At 41.1% G+C, this 15,700-nt stretch overlaps 1 long non-coding RNA gene across 5 annotated transcripts in view; it reads left to right on the top strand.

The window, feature by feature from the left end:
- Positions 1 to 15,102, top strand: part of LOC138159376 (uncharacterized) — a 32,063-nt gene extending 16,961 nt beyond the window's left edge. For 4 of the 5 annotated variants that reach the window (XR_011167882.1, XR_011167884.1, XR_011167881.1 and 1 more), the window contains exons 2-3: positions 8,738 to 8,916; positions 14,450 to 15,102. This is a non-coding gene — a long non-coding RNA (uncharacterized lncRNA). Of the gene's footprint in view, positions 1 to 8,280; positions 8,519 to 8,737; positions 8,917 to 14,449 lie in introns of all 5 variants that reach the window. The other variant, XR_011167880.1, reaches the window with a different exon arrangement.
- Positions 15,103 to 15,700: the final 598 nt, after the last annotated feature.

Below are 15,700 nucleotides of genomic sequence, written 5' to 3'. Positions count from 1 at the left end.
CTCCCCTTCCCTCCCCTTCCCTTCCCTTCCCTTCCCTTCCCTTCCTTCCTCTCTCCTATCTTCTTTTTCCTTCTATCTAGGATTATTATTAGATCTAAAGAGGACCTTACAGATTTTCTTCCAAACTCCTCATTTTACAGATGAAGAAACTAAGTCCCATGGGGACATTTTATGCAAATTTAAAGACCACTTGATTCTATTTAGTCAAGAAATTCAACACTTTAAGTCCTGGAATTTAGGAGAACAGTACTAAGGAGAACAAATATTAAATTTTCAGGGAGTCACAGGAGCAATCATTGAAAAATTCTTAGCCGCATTTCGCAGGGATAAGCCAGCCAATAAGTGAAATGACTCAGTGTCATAATTAGAATTCAGTGGCACACGGTGAGGCCCTCACACCATCATACAAACATTTTAATTGGAATCTTGAGGCTGGTTAGCTCTTTGGGCTTCATTCTTCCCTATTCCTAATCTCTAATCTAAGTCCCAAACCTCCAGCTTCCTTCATACCTTTACCAACAATTACTGCTCTGGAAACAAACCCCTCTTGCTTTGTCATTTATTTTACTCCCTCCAATTTAACTCTAAAACTCTTTTCCCAGGTCTACACCACACTTGTCTATTTGCCTCTCAATTAACCCCTTTCATTGGGGGCAGCTAGGTGGTGGGGTGGATAGAGTGCTGGGTTGGATCCAGGAAGATCTGAGCTCAAACCTGGTCTAGATTGTGTGACCCTGGGCAAGTCATCTAACCTCTGATTGCTTCAGTTTCCTCATTTGTAAAATTAGGATAATAATAGCACCTGTCTCGCAGAGTTGTTTTGCATTTCAACTGAGATAATATTTGTAAGGCACTTGGCACTCTCGGAACATAGTTGTTGTTGTTGTAGAGTTATTTAAGTCATGACGAACTCTTTGTGACCCTCTTTGGGGGTTTTCTTGGCAAACGGGCTAGCGTGGTTTGTTATTTCTTTCTCCAGCTCATTTTGGCACATTGTAGGTGCCATGTAATAAATGTCCGCTATTATGGCTCCAAGCAGACTTGCCTATTTCAAGATCTTTTCCGCTTCCTGAATCTTGGCCTTCCTCAATGAGGCCTCTTCCTTTCTACTTTCTCCATTAGAGTTCTCTGACTCTCATTCACCCATGGCTCATGGAGATGAGGAGAGGTGGTATATTGCTTGCTACCTACTCCCATCATTACTCGAAAAACCTTCCATCTCTAGAGGTCCACACTCATGCTTTATGCCTCCCTTCATTTTTGTCACTCTTGGCAAATTCCAGGTTGATTCTTCCATCTTTACTGGAGACTTCATCCTCTGGATCCCAGGACTCCTCTGTACCTCATTCCCTGATGTCAGCCTCAGTGGTTTCAACGTCCATCTTGATGCCTTCTCCAAAACCTTAGTATTATAGTTATTTAATCTTCTCAACTCTAGTGACCTTCCCCTTCTCTGTGGTTGAGTTACCCACCAGCACAGCAACATCTTGGACTATCGATACTCTGAGCTCACTCGTCTCTAAAATCTCAAACTCTGAAATGTCCTACTCTGCCTCCAACCTCTCATCCCTCCTTCTGCTTAAATTAAATGCCTTCATGCCTCTGACAGCTTTTCTTCACCATTACTGAGGGCCCGGTCCCTAAAGCTATTCTCTCATTTCATCACATTTTTGCCACCTTGAATTTGGCTTAATTGAATTTGGATTGATTAATTACATTGGATTAATTAATTAAATAGAAATTGGTGTTCTTTATAGCATCCATTAACCCATTGCTCATTTGACCTTCAATTCAACCTGCCTATCCAATCTCTAACCTTGGATAATTCTGTTACTTTATCCCCTCCCTGGCTGTCCAAGTTCACTTCTGGGTCAACTGGATCCTCTACAAATTAACATTTTTTAACCTATGCTAGGCCTTCACTGATTCCAGATGCTCTTTTATTTAATTTTACTCATCTCTACTGAAAGTCCTATAGCAACTGTTCCTTACCTTGTTCACTCTTCCAGTGAATTCCATCTGAGATGGAATCCCAATTCCATCCACACTCCTGGGCCATCCCATCCCATCCAGGCTTTTTCATTCAATGTCCTCCTGGTGAAGAATGTTCTTTCTTCTCCTCAAACTCCTAGCTCAAGCCACCTACCTCTACCCCTTTCCTGCCATACTTTTGCCCTTGATTCCTTACTGACCCCTTTATCCTCCTCTCCTTATTCTACCAACCCTCCCCTTTCTCTTGTCTCTTTCTCCCTTTCCACTAATCCCTTCTCCTCGGCCTTCAAATCTGTTCTCCCTTATCCTTAAAAATCCTGTCCTGAACTCTGCTATACCCTTGAGCAATTACTTCCTGGTCTACCTCCTTCCTTACACTGTCCAATTTCCAGATAATAAGCAGTCTCCTTACGACCAGCTCACCCACTACAATCTGCCTCCCCTACCAACCACTCAATGAAAACTGCTCTTTCAGAGGACAGTCTACATAGGCTCTTCTCAGTCCTCATTCACCTTGAGGTTTCTCTAAACTTTGACACTGTTGACTACCCTACATTAGCTCCTTCCTTCTATTACCTCCTACCCTATATTACCTCCTTGGCTTCTCTGCTTCTCCTCTACCTCCTTGGCCAAATGCACTTTTCCTCCTTCACTGTTTCCTCCTTCTGACTTTAAATTCCATGTGGCTCTGAACTTAGCCATTTTCTAGTGTCTTTCTATAATCTTCCCATTTCCATGTATTCAACAATTAATTCTATGTGAATTCAATTCAAGTCAAGTCAATAAGTACTTATTAAATCCCTACTGTGTGCCAAGAACTGTATTCAGCACTGGGGCTAGAAGTACCAATCTAGACGGCTTCTGCCTAGTCCTCAAGGATATTACATTCTGTTAACAGGGAAAAAAACATATATACAATTAAGTAGAAGCAAAGTTTATATAAAGTAAATTGGATGATTTGGGGAGGTAGGTTTGGGAATAGACTTGTAGAGGGGATAACTCTTGAGTTGAGACCTGAGATTCCTAGAGTTGGAGATAAGGAGAGAGAGAATTCCTAGCATGGGAGAAAGACTTCCACAGAGGTGGGAAGATGGAAGACTATTTATGGGGAAGAGTAAGTAGATGGATCCTAAATCCCAATCACTTTCCTGCCTCCAGACCAGCCTTTCCAACTGTCCCTTGGATACCTGTGTCTGACCCTTCCCAAATCCATCATCTTCGGCTCAAAACCTGCTCTTCCCCTTGACTTCCTGTTTCCTGTTGAGGTTCACAATGTCACCGTCCTCCCAACCACTCACCTGTGCTCACAGCTCCTTAGTCATTTCTGCATTTTCCTCCTTCTTCATCCTCCACATATAGTCAGTAGCCAACCAAGTTCTGTTGATCTCTCCTCCCAAACATCTCCTCTGTCTCTCATTTCCGTTTCCATGGCCACCACCCCAGGCCAGTCTAACCTTCCCAATTCGCGCGTCTAGTCTCATTATTCCTCAGTTCATAATCTTTCAGAAGCTCCCATTGCCTCAGAATAAGGTCCAGACTCCATAGCACAACTTTCAAGGCCTTTTTCAATCTGAATCTAACCTGGCTTTCATTCATTTTGTAATAAGGACTATCACATGCTAAAATTTGTTTAACATTTCTTAGGTTCCTGCGGTATTCAGAGCTTTGTCAGCTATTGAAGAGATAAAAAAGATTTAAATTAGGCCCAGTTCTCATGGATTATTTAGTAGGGCAGTAACACTCCCCCTTCCAAATTATCCCCCTCTCAGTATAGATAGCTAGATCACAAAATGTGACATGACAATGTGTGAAAAAAAAATTACAAAACAAAGCAGTATGCGATTTCTGAGGGGGAAGGACATTCATTACCATGCCAGGGTTGGGGAGGTACACCAGGTATAACAGCCTTGTCTTAAAGGATGAACTGGAATTCAATAGTTGAAAATGGGAGAAAGAAGACAATCTGAGTGCAAGGCATGCTCACCTTGTGCAGAAACATGGAGGAGGGAGAGCCCCCATCAAGTTTGGGAGCCAGAAATTAGCCCACTCTGGCTGTACTCTAGAGAGTGTGGAGGGTGTTGTAATAGAAGATGAGGCAGGAAAGTGAGAGTGCTGTGGCTTATGAAGGGCCTTGAATGCCATTTGGAGGCTTTGACTGTCACTTGGGAGGTAAGAAGGAGCTATTGAAGGTTTATGAGTGAGGAGTGCCAGGACCAGATAAAAGATAATAAAAGATAAAACAGATTGACATATACCCATATAGATGGGCTGGGAAAGGGGAAGGCAAGAAGATGGGTGAGATGCTGATTTGACTTTATCTTGCACCATCGCCTACTTGTCAGCCAGACTTAACATCTTGCTGTTCTCTCAATATGTCCCTCCCTTTCCCGCCTCTCTGTTTTTGCATGTGCCATTCCCCATATTGGCATGCTGAATGTCATCCTTCCCACTACTCTGCCACCTGTACCATCTTTTCAAGATCTAATTCAAATTGGACCAACTCTCTCTAAGAGGCATCATGGCAGCACAGTGGATAGAGAACTGAGTCTGGAGTCAGGAAGACCCCAGTCCAAATCTGGCCTCACACACAAGCTGTGTGACCCCTCTCACAACCTCAGTTTCCTCATCTGTAAAATAGATATAATAATAACATCTACCTCTCAGGTTGTGAGGACTATTCTAGCTATCATCATCATTATTAGTGTTATTATTATTATTATTTCTTTTATTTTTCTTTTTGGAGGGGAGATGGCAGGGCAGTTGGGGTTAAATGATTTGCCCAAGGTCACAGGCTAGTAAGTGTTAAGTGTCTGAGTCTGGATTTGAACTCAGGCCCTCCTAACTTCAGGGTCGGTGGTCTATTCACTGTGCCACCTAGCTACCCCTATTATTATTATTCCTTAAAGGGCATGGAAAGGCACATAGAGGGTCTAAGCAGACACACATTACCAGTCTTGACCTGCACGTGAAAAGTGGTATAAAAGGCATCAAAGACAAAGAGGTGAACTGGTCATACAGTGGGAGTGATGGCTAACAGATGGACAGCTGGAGTATTGCACTGGTATCCATGAATTATTAATAGACTCAGGACCATTCTCTGTAGAGGATATCTGGACAGATATGGAATTGAGTTATGCAGCATAAGCAAAGGTTGTGATGTACCATGGGGGAGACTGTGAGATCCAGTATCCATCAAAATAACAAAATGCTATTGTCATTAATAGTTCTCACTTTGTGCTCTTATGGGATCATCTATCCAGAGCTAGAAGGGACTTCAGAAGCTAATGGGCTCAACCCCTTCACTTTATTTTTTTAAATCTTTTTTTTTTTTTAGGGGGGGGAAGGCAAGACAATTGGGTTCAAGTGACTTGTCCAAGATCACACAGCTACTAGGTGTGTCAAGTCTGAGGTCAGATTTGAACTCAGATCTTCCTGACTCGAGGACCAGTGCTCTATTCACTGAACCATCTAACAGCCCCTACCCCTTCACTTTAGATGAGGAAACTTAGATGCAAGGAAGTGAGTGACTTGCCTGGTCACAGAGATAACATCAGAGGTGGATTTGGGGTCAAAGTCTTCTGACTCTGGGTCACTTTGCCATTGCACAATGGTGAGGGAGACCTTCCATTAGACTTTCTGGATGGTACTCAACACATCATGGATGCTGAGCTATAAAGAACTTAGCAACTTTAGTCCGGCCCCTTGATTTGACAGATGAGGAAACTGAGCTGGTGATGCTTTTTCAAGTAACAGCTAAAATGTGTGTGGTAATTTTATGTTTACAAAGTTCTGCCTACATTCCGGCCACCTTCCTGCCTGCCCCTCTGCTATCGCCCCGCATCAGAGCCCACGCCCCAAGGGAGCTCATCTTTTCATCTCTGTCACTCTGGTCAGCCCTGGGGCCCAGGACTGTGTTCTAATTCACATGGGCCATTCTGTCTAGCCCACCTCAGTCATGATTCTCTTTGCACTTACACTTCCTTTTATCTTCCTCTTGCCTGTGCCCCTTATGTATACTCTACCCATGCTCTTTTCCATCTCTGGAAATGTAAGCAAGTCAATATTGTCATAGCTTCTCAAAGGGTGTGTCAATCTATTCCCATATGGCTCCTTTTGGGGGCAGCTGGGTGGGGCAGTAGATAGAGCACCAGGCCTGCCTGGGTCAAGAAAACTCACCTTCCCGAGTTCAAATCCAGCCTCATCCACTTACCAGTTGTGTGACCCTGGGCAAGTCACTTCACCCTGTTTGCCTCAGTTTCCTCATCTGTAAAATGAGCTGGAGAAGGAAATGGCGAACCACTCCAGTATCTTTACCAAGAAAACCCCAAATGGGATAATGAAGAGTCGACATAACCAAAACAAAACAATAGTCAATTTATATAGTTTTAATATTAGCAAAATACTATGCATGTGTTATTTCATTTGATCCTCACAATAATCCTGGGAGACAGATGTTGTTATTATGCCCATTTTGCAGACGGGGAAACGGAAGCAAACAGAGGTTAAATGACTAGCCCAGGATCACACAACTAGTAAGTGGATGAGACTGGATTTGAACTCGGCTCTCTCCTGACTTCAGGTCCAACACTCACCCATCCCACCACCCAGCTCCTACAGCATTGAAGCTCTGGTTATTCCAGACACCTGGAATTTCAGACAGCTAGGTGATTCAGTGGATGGAGGGCTGGGCCTGGAGATTGGAAGACTCCTTTTCCTGAGTTCAAATCCCTCCTCAGACACTTCCTAGCTGTGTGACCCTGGGAAAATCATTTAATCATGTTTACCCTCAGTTTCCTCATCTGTCAAATGAGCTGGAGAAAGAAATAGCCAGCCACTCCAGCATCTCTGCCGAGAAAACCCCCATTGGGGTCCAGAAGACATGACTGAACAATAGCAAGGACTCCACTCACCACCCCTGGGACTTTCCTATGCAAAGCACCCCTGGAGGCCAGCAATCTCCTCTAAGAGTTCTTCCTCCGTTTTGATCATAAGCTCCTCGAGGGCAAGAATTGTCTCCCTCCTGTATTTGTTTCCCCAGCCCTAGGTACACAAGTAAGCTCATTCATTACATCCATTATCTCATTTGATCCTTACCACAGCCAGGAGGTCTGTTCTATGGGTGTTATTATCTCCATTTCACAGAGGAGGAAATAGAGACTCCCAGAGATTAAATGAGCTCCCCTTTCAGACTGCCATCATATACTCTGTATAGATTTTATATATGCCTGGATATATGGTGTCTCTCCCAGAAGAATGTAAGCTCACTGAGGGAAGGGATTGCGACTGTGGAGTTTGGGGGTTTGGTTGATTTTTTTTTTTTTTGCGACCCCAGTGCTGGCTGAGGAGAGGGCCTGGGACAAAGGAGGTGTTTAATAAATGCTTCTTAATTAACTAATTTGCTCATGGTCACACAGATAATAAATAATAGATCAGGTTGCATCTACAAGATTTAGCACAAAGTAAGCACTGAAAAAAATGCAACTGAGAGAAACAATGGATTAATATGCACAATGAGACAGTGCTTTGTTTGACATGGTCCATGTTGGAATGGTCAATGTGGGTGTTTGTTTGACTTGACTTTAATTGTTATGAGGATTTTAGTTTTGGTTCCTTAGTTCCTTCCTTCCTTCCTTCTTCCTTCCTTCCTTCCTTCCTTCCTTCCTTCCTTCCTTCCTTCCTTCCTTCCTTCCTTCCTTCCTTCCTTCCTTCCTTTCTTCCCTTCTTTCCCTCCTTCCTTCCTGTTCTTTTTCTTTCTTTTTCTCATTTCCTTTCCTTCTTATTTCTTTTTTGTTTTTCTTTCCTTTTTTTCTTTCCTTTCCTTTCCCTCTAATTTGTTTCTTTCCTTCTTTCTTTTTCTTATTTTCTTTCCTTTCTTGTTTCTTTTTTCTTTCTTTCATTTTTCATTTTTTCTTTCTCTTATTTTTTCCTTCTTTCTTCTGTATTTTTTTCTTTCCTCCTTTTTTCTTTTTCTTTCTTTCCTTCTTTCTTCCTTTTCTTTCTTTTCTTCTTATTCAAAAGAATAAATGCTTGTTTGATCAACTAACTGCTTCATCCATGGTTACATACATAATAAATAGCAGCTCAAGTTGTACCAGAAGGAAGTCTTTGTCTTCAAAATATTGAGAGAGCTATTGCAAAGTATTTCTTGCTGCTTCCCTTTCTTTACCAAAGAAGCCTGTATGAATCTGGGCGTCCAGGATTGGTGTTTCTCATTCATTCTCTTATACTTCCAATATATCCTCCCAGAGGAATTATCTCCTCGCCAACATGATTACTTTTGTTTTTCAGTTTCTTCTCGGGATCTGAAGCATGGAAAAGCATTCCTTGCCAAAATCAATAGAGTGGAAATTTGCAAGCCATCTGATCTCATCTCAATACTGTTGTCAGTTGGCTGGCTGGGCAGTGCTGGCCAAGGTGCCTCAGCAGGCTATGTCTTCCCTTGTCCATCTGTGAAGCAGAGAGAGTCATGCCAGCTTAGTTCAGGAGAATTTAGCAAAGAGAGAAGAGCAGAAATCATGTTTGTGGAGTAAGTGGAAAACACAAAGTGTTATCTGAACGCTGACTAATAAGAATCTTGGCCAACTTCCTGGTCTGTGAAATAGGGTTAATGATACTCTGCCCCATCAAAGCTCCAGGGGGTTGTGAGGCTTAATGAATACTTGCAGAGCAGCTGAAGATTGCCAAATAAGAGGTTCTGTAAAACCGTCTACTAGTGCTATTATTAATGCTAACTTATTTTGAACAGGAAAGAAACCAACCTTTTCATCATCCACTTAGCAACAAATGGAGGCCTCTCCCTAATTTGTCCACGCTGGGAAGTTGCTCTCTTCTAAAGACATCCTTAGCCAGGCTTCTCCTGGCAGTTTTCAGCTCTCAACTCCCAGTGGAATTCAGGTGGCTCCATTTGCTGCCATTCTTCAGGAGGTAAGGAGCAAAGGCTGGAAGATCACTGTCAGCAATGATGTAAAAGGGATTCATGGTCAGGAATGGCAGATGGACTTGGAAGTTCTCTGAGGTTCCCTTATAGCTTTGAGATTGAGTCTGTAATTCTATGAACTATGACCTTGAACAATACACTTTCAATGTATTAAAGGCTAAAAGATCTCAAGAACTTGTTTTTAAATAATACAAGTTCAAGTGTATTGAAGGCCAAAAGATCCCAAGAACTTGTTTAAAAAAAAAAAAAGGACATTGGCTTGGGAACCTGGGGAAGGGGGAAGGAGGAAGAAATGGGTCCTTGCCTGTGCCCCAGCCAAACTTTGACCAAATCACTTCACAGCTTTGGCTCTTAATTAGAGGGAGCTACATATTGTCCCAGGCTTGGCATCAAGAAGACTTGAGTTTAAATTCTAGCTCAGATACTAGTTGCATATTCCTGGACAAGACACCTATTCTCTGGCCTCAGTTCTCCCATCTTTATTGTGAGGATCAAATGAGTTGTTGTTCAGTTGTTTGCATCATGTCTGACTCTTTGTGATCCCATTTGGGGTTTTCTTGGCAAAGATACTGGAGTAGTTTGCCATTTTCTTCTCTATCTCATTTTACAGATGAGGAAACTGAGGCAAAGAGGGTAAAGTGATTTATCCAGGGTAATACAGCTAGGAAATGTCTGAGGCAAGAATTGAAATCAGGTCTCCCCAGGTCCACATCTGGCACTCTATCCACTGTGCCACCTAGCTGCCCATCAAATGAGTAAATAAAGTGTCTTGAAACTTTAAGGTACTATATTAAATGTTAGCTATTGTTATTATTTCCTGAGCTTTAAAATGAGTTGAACTAGAAGATCTCAATATTCAAATGGATTTGTTATCTTACTGATTCAGGAGTCCCTTCCAACAAACCATCCATGCCCTCTCACCCTCTCATGTCATTGCGTCGCTGATTTAGAACTGAAAGTGACCTTGGAGACCATCAAATCTAGCTACTGGGGTCAAATGTCATTTATATATAAAACTAATTCAAAGCAAAACAAAACAAAACAGAAAAACTACCCACAAATGTTTCACCTGCCACAGTACCAAAAAATTTTAGGGACATACCAAATGTATGAATAGTGGTTGAATAAAGTCCACAGTCTATTGTGATGAATCCTTCCAGCATCTGGATCCATCCAGCATTCACTTAGCTCGGAGTCTGTATAGATGTTATGAACTTGAAGAATAGTCTCTAACAGTCTCTAGCAGTTGGTCGAGTCTCAGATACTCACTAGGTGACCTTTGGCAAGTCACTTAACTTTTTTCTGCCTTACTTTCCTCACTTTAAAATGAGATACCAAGAGTCCCTACCGCTCAAGGGGTCAAATGAGATAATATTTGTAAAATATTTAGCAAACCTTAAAGTGCCATATAAATATTAGCTATTATTTTACTTATAGGGAACCACCATCACTGATGGTGAATTTTGCTGATGGGTGTATTTTGGGGGGTCTCCTCCTTCTTCCTTTTCACATCAAAAGTAATTACTTCTTTTAAAAAACTTGTTTAAAGACATGCTGCATTGCTTAAAATTAGGGAGGTTAACCTTCTGATCTGGTGCTCATAAAGTCGACTGAGGCAGAGACAGAAATAACATAGAGAAAGAAAACCAGTCTTTTTATTTATAGACAATCTTCTAATCGCATATGATTGAGCGACCAAAGCTCTAATTTAGAAATTCCTCTATTATAGCTTCTCTCTCTATCTTTAATGTGGGTCAGTGGGGGAAAAATCATGATGTCAGAAAGGATGCGGTTACTGAAAATTATGACAGAAACTGACCTCTTTTTCTGAGATCCCTGGGAGGCTCCATTTTTGTGAAATTATAACCAAAACTGGTTCTTCATTGGGGTGTATGTGTGTGTGTGTAAATGTGGGTAGGCATGAATGTATGTGACTGTATATGTCTGTAAATGTATCAGTGTGTTAGAGTGTGAGTGTGTGTGACAGTATGAATGAGTGGAAATGGATGTGCTGATCTCAGATCTCAGGAGTAACGTTGGCTTCTTTCTGATGTTTTTTGAAAATTCAAATTTGCTGGCCACTTGTTTGATCTTGCACCATAGTCTTGCTATCAGGAGCATTGGTTTTGCTAGGACTGATGGGAGATAAGCATGTCTAGGTGGCAGCTGCTGAGAAACAATAGCCATGTTTTAGGAAGGACATGGACCCTCTGGAGAGGATTCAGAAAAGGACAATCAGAACATGGAGGGGACTGGAGAATATGGCCTCTAAACACCACCAGCTCCAATAGCCTAATTTAACCTGTTACACTAGGATCCAGAGAGATTTAACTGGGAGCAGTAAAACTTGGGGAATAAGGGAGACTTGGTGTTCAGTTTCAAGAATTTGAAGGGTTGTCATGACCAGAGATTAAATTTGTTGTGCTTGGCTCGGGATTATAGAACTATAGTATTGGGGTAGGGAATGGAAGAAGAAAGAGGTGGAGAGGGGAGAACAGATTGCAGAGGGGCAGAATTATAGTTTTAAGGATAGAAAGACTTCTTAACAGAATTGTACATAAATGAAAAGGCCTGCACTGGGAGCTGAGCTGGACCTAGCACTGGACCCCATGGGCTTTGCCCAAGGACACTGAGATGAGCAGGGGTGAGATTGACTTCTTCCCTCTATAGCACCAATACCCTGGGAAGCTGTAATGGAAATGTAAATTTTTAAGATCTTCCCTGCCCCTAGGCTAAAGTGCACCTGGAGCCTGGGGTGGGAGGCTTGTTTTTCAATAGATACTTCTTGATTGGCCAGTGAGTCAATAAGGTTGCTACATTCTCTGAGCCAGGAGAAGGCTATATAAGCCCTGATGTGTAGCTTTGTTTTGGGGCTCACTTTGAGAAGTGTTCTGTGATTTGATCAGATGAGACTCTGGGAAGCTGTTGTTGAGAGTCCCCCGGCTTTGAAAAACCCAGATGTTGTTTGGTATGGATGTAATGATTGGACAGTTTGGAAAACTATCTACTTGATCTATTTCTCTGTCTTGATAATTCCGTCTGTATACTCTGAAGTTCGGGGTGCTGACCTTTTTCCTCTGAACTAGGTAAACGATATATGTTTGACTGATTAAAGTAAGCTTGTTAACCCATTTTGAGTTGCTTTCCTTTAATAAAGCAGATCTAAGAACTTGTGTTGGCAGCCACCCTGGGGACGCTGGGGTACTTGCTGCTACAGAAGCTTAGCTTCTCTTCGGGGTGGTCATAATGCAGGTCTAGGCAGAGGATCACAGGGAGAAAATTTCTTCCCACCCACCTACCCCTCATCACAACCCTGCAAAGGTCCTTTTTCTATTATTTCTGCCTCCTAGGCTGCTTTCTATTACCACGACACTGGTATGAAGCCTTAACCAAGGGAAACTGTTCACCAGAGGCCTAGAACTTGCAAAAGCCTGAACACTTGGGATCAGTGGGGTGGCATATACCAACCTGAGGGTGTCCTGGGTTCTCTGTCACCACACACACACACACACACAACATACACACACACACACACACACACACACCTCCAGGTATAACAATTCCCAGCTATAGCTCTGCTGGGGAAACAAGGACTCCCCATCACTAATAAACTTAAGGAGGAGGAGACATGCATTTGTTGGGCATGTCATGGTGGGGCTACTTATACAGGTACTAGAAGACCTTGGAAGTCCCTTCTGTCTCTGAGATTTGGAGATTCCTGTTGTGGAAAGGTAACTACTGAAACAGTATACATTTCTATAGCAATTTAAAGTCTACTGGGGCTGTATAATTCTGCTCACTTTCCAGTGTAGTATAATGCACAATTAGTTGCCTGGTAAATAAATACTTTTTGATGTTGTCATGTGGGGAAGTGAGTAATATTTCCTAGGAGAAGGAGGGTTAACTTGGCACCTTCCAATTATTGGAGAGGGAGCCATCCTTGATAGATATAAACTGAGGCCATGCACTTGGCAGTTAGTTACCTTGGGATAATGAATTGAAAAAAAAATGAGAAGAATCACAATGTAGGCAAGTCTTCAGACAATGCTGACCATGACCCAGGCTATCTGGACAGAGCTGGCCCCTGGAAAGTGGGTCATTTAACTTTTTCGCATTCTCTATGAATGACTGGCCACTTTGAAGAGGTCATTTATTATTTTTCCAAAGGATGCAAAGCTGGGAGGGATAGCAAAGATATTCTAGGACAGCACCAAGACCCAAAAAAAGATCTTGACGGGCTAGTTTGGTACAAATTTAATGAGATGAAATTTAATTGAATAAATGTCGTGTTACATTTGGATTAAAATATAACTGTGAATACAGGATATGGGACAACAATGTGTGTGAAAATTATGAATCTGGGCTTTTTAGTGATCTGTAAATTCTATGTGAGTCAATAGAATTACTTTTAACCCAAAAGACTGATGCAATCTTAGGTCTTATCAATAGAGGCATGTGGTCCAGGAGCTTCATTGCAGGGTGATCTTGTACTTTCATAGATGGGGCTGATGACAGACTATATGCCTGGCTTTTGAGGACCACCATAGGTAAATTCTGAGATACTTATCACCAAAATAGCTGCTGAGTGAAGGATTTTTGGCCACAGAAGCTCATAAATACTGTTAACTAACTACATCTTAGAGAGATTGCATTTTGTGTGGTTGGAAGAAATATCTATCTACTTTGATGAAATCTCAAATCCTTGAAGTGATAAAGTGTTGAGAACAGAGGTGTCAAATACTTGGTGCTTGGCAATTACAATGTATACTGAACCAGAATAAAATGTAATTGGAAAATAGTGAACAAAATAAATGATATTTCAATTTATTGAGACTCTAGAGAACACATTTTAAAATTAAGTTAATACATGGCTGACAGGGATCCTTATGTACAGATTAGTGATTTGTTTCTTTTTGAGTTGGACACACTGATCTAGGACATCTCTGAAGGGACTTCTGCACTTGATCCTTCAGATTAGTGAAATTAATCCTAACAATAAGACACCTCATGCTAAAGCATCTGGGAGAATGGAACTAGTCTATAGCCAGGTTCTCAACCCCATTAAGCTTTCCAGTTGACTTCCTCTCAGTCTGTTCCCATGGCTGTTTTTGAACATCTGGATTCTGTCCAACCTTTTCTTCCATTTGGAGAGTGAAAGATTACAAGTATCTTCTCCTGGTTGGGGGTTCTTCAAGGCCTGTTTCATTTCTCAGGGGTCAACATGAAGGCCATTAACATAAACATGGCCTATGCTGTCCTATCAACTCTAGGACATGGTTATTATCAAAGGTGTTCATTTTCCAAGCTGCCATGTATTTTTAGAGTCCAATTCAAGAGATCATTTTTGAGTGCTACTATATAGAATTGAGCTTCTCTTGGGAAAAATTACTTAAGGGAAGCAGCTTGGGGACTTATAGGAGAGAATACATGCACTTGAAAAAAATAGGTGATTTCTTTACCTAGCTATTTAAAGATATGAAAACATGTTAAAAGATTGGAAATTTCTTTTTCATTTTACAGAATCGTTCAAAAACATCCACTGTTGGAAAAGACCTAAGAAGTCATCTAATGCAATCTGATGCAGAACAAGAATCCTATTTACAACCTGGGTACTGTCATGTAGTAGGATGAACAGCAGACTGGTTGTCAAGAGGGATGAGGGCTTAAATCCTGGCTCCACACTTTAAAAAATATTTATGTTATTTTTAAAAATTGATAAGCATTTAATTTTCCATTCCTTCCCATTTCATCCCACCACCGGATAAAACATTCTTAAAACAAATATGTAAATTTGCATAGTCAAGCAAATCAAAATCTTGCATTGATCATGTCCCAAAATATGTCTCATTCTGTACCCTCAGTCTATCAACTCTTTGTCAGTAGGGAGGTAGAATGCTTAACACAGGTCCTCTAGAATCACAGTATTTGTCTTTACAATGTAGTTGCTTTTGTATAATTGTTCCTCTGGTTCTTCACACTTCACTTTGCATCTGTTCATCCATGTCTATTGAGATTTAGAAACCTTTCCTTTCGTATCAGCTCCACATTTGATAATTTTGTATCCTGGACAAGTCATTTAATATCTATGAGACTTTTCTATAAAATTGAAAAAAATGTTTGCACTATCTAACATGATATAATTGGGAGAAAATAAATTTATACATATTAAGGCATTATAGACTTTTGATACATTTATCATCAGCAAGTGGTTATCTATACCTTGCACATTCAGTACTTTGAAAACAAGTACAAATGTTCTCTGACCAGGGTAGAGGGCAGTAAAATGTTCATTCACTCACTCACTCATTTAAAATGAATGAATTTTAAAATGAAGAGAAGAAAGCTTCAAACTAGTTTTTGACCCCTTTGTTCTCAGAGTTAGGGAAGAGTTTGCTTTGAGATCTCTTACCAGAAGACAACTTTAGTAAGTGAGTGAGTTTTTTTAGCTGTAAGAAATGATCAATTCAGAGGAACTTGAGAAGACTTTTATGAATTGATGTCAAGTGAAATAATAAAACAATTTAAACTGTGACCATAATAATGTTAAGGGAAACAAGTTTGAAATGTTTCTGAATTCTGATCAACACAGTGGACAATTTCCTAACTTTAGTGGATTGAGGGATGGAACAGAAGAGACTATAAAGGATAAAAGAGACCATTGAGATTTTGCAAAATTTAAATTCATTTGCACAAATAGAGTCAATGTGGCTCAAATCTGTAGGATATCCCAATCAGTGGGCAAAGCAACGGAGTTCTGCCTGTGTTAGCAAA

Source organism: Petaurus breviceps, unplaced genomic scaffold (genome assembly GCF_028583685.1).
Source record: "Petaurus breviceps papuanus isolate PSGF00001 unplaced genomic scaffold, PetGlider_PUasm1.0 176, whole genome shotgun sequence".
Taxonomy (NCBI): Eukaryota; Metazoa; Chordata; class Mammalia; order Diprotodontia; family Petauridae; genus Petaurus; species Petaurus breviceps.
The sequence above is the reverse complement of the archived record's forward strand: the minus strand, read 5'-3'. Positions and strand labels throughout refer to the sequence as shown.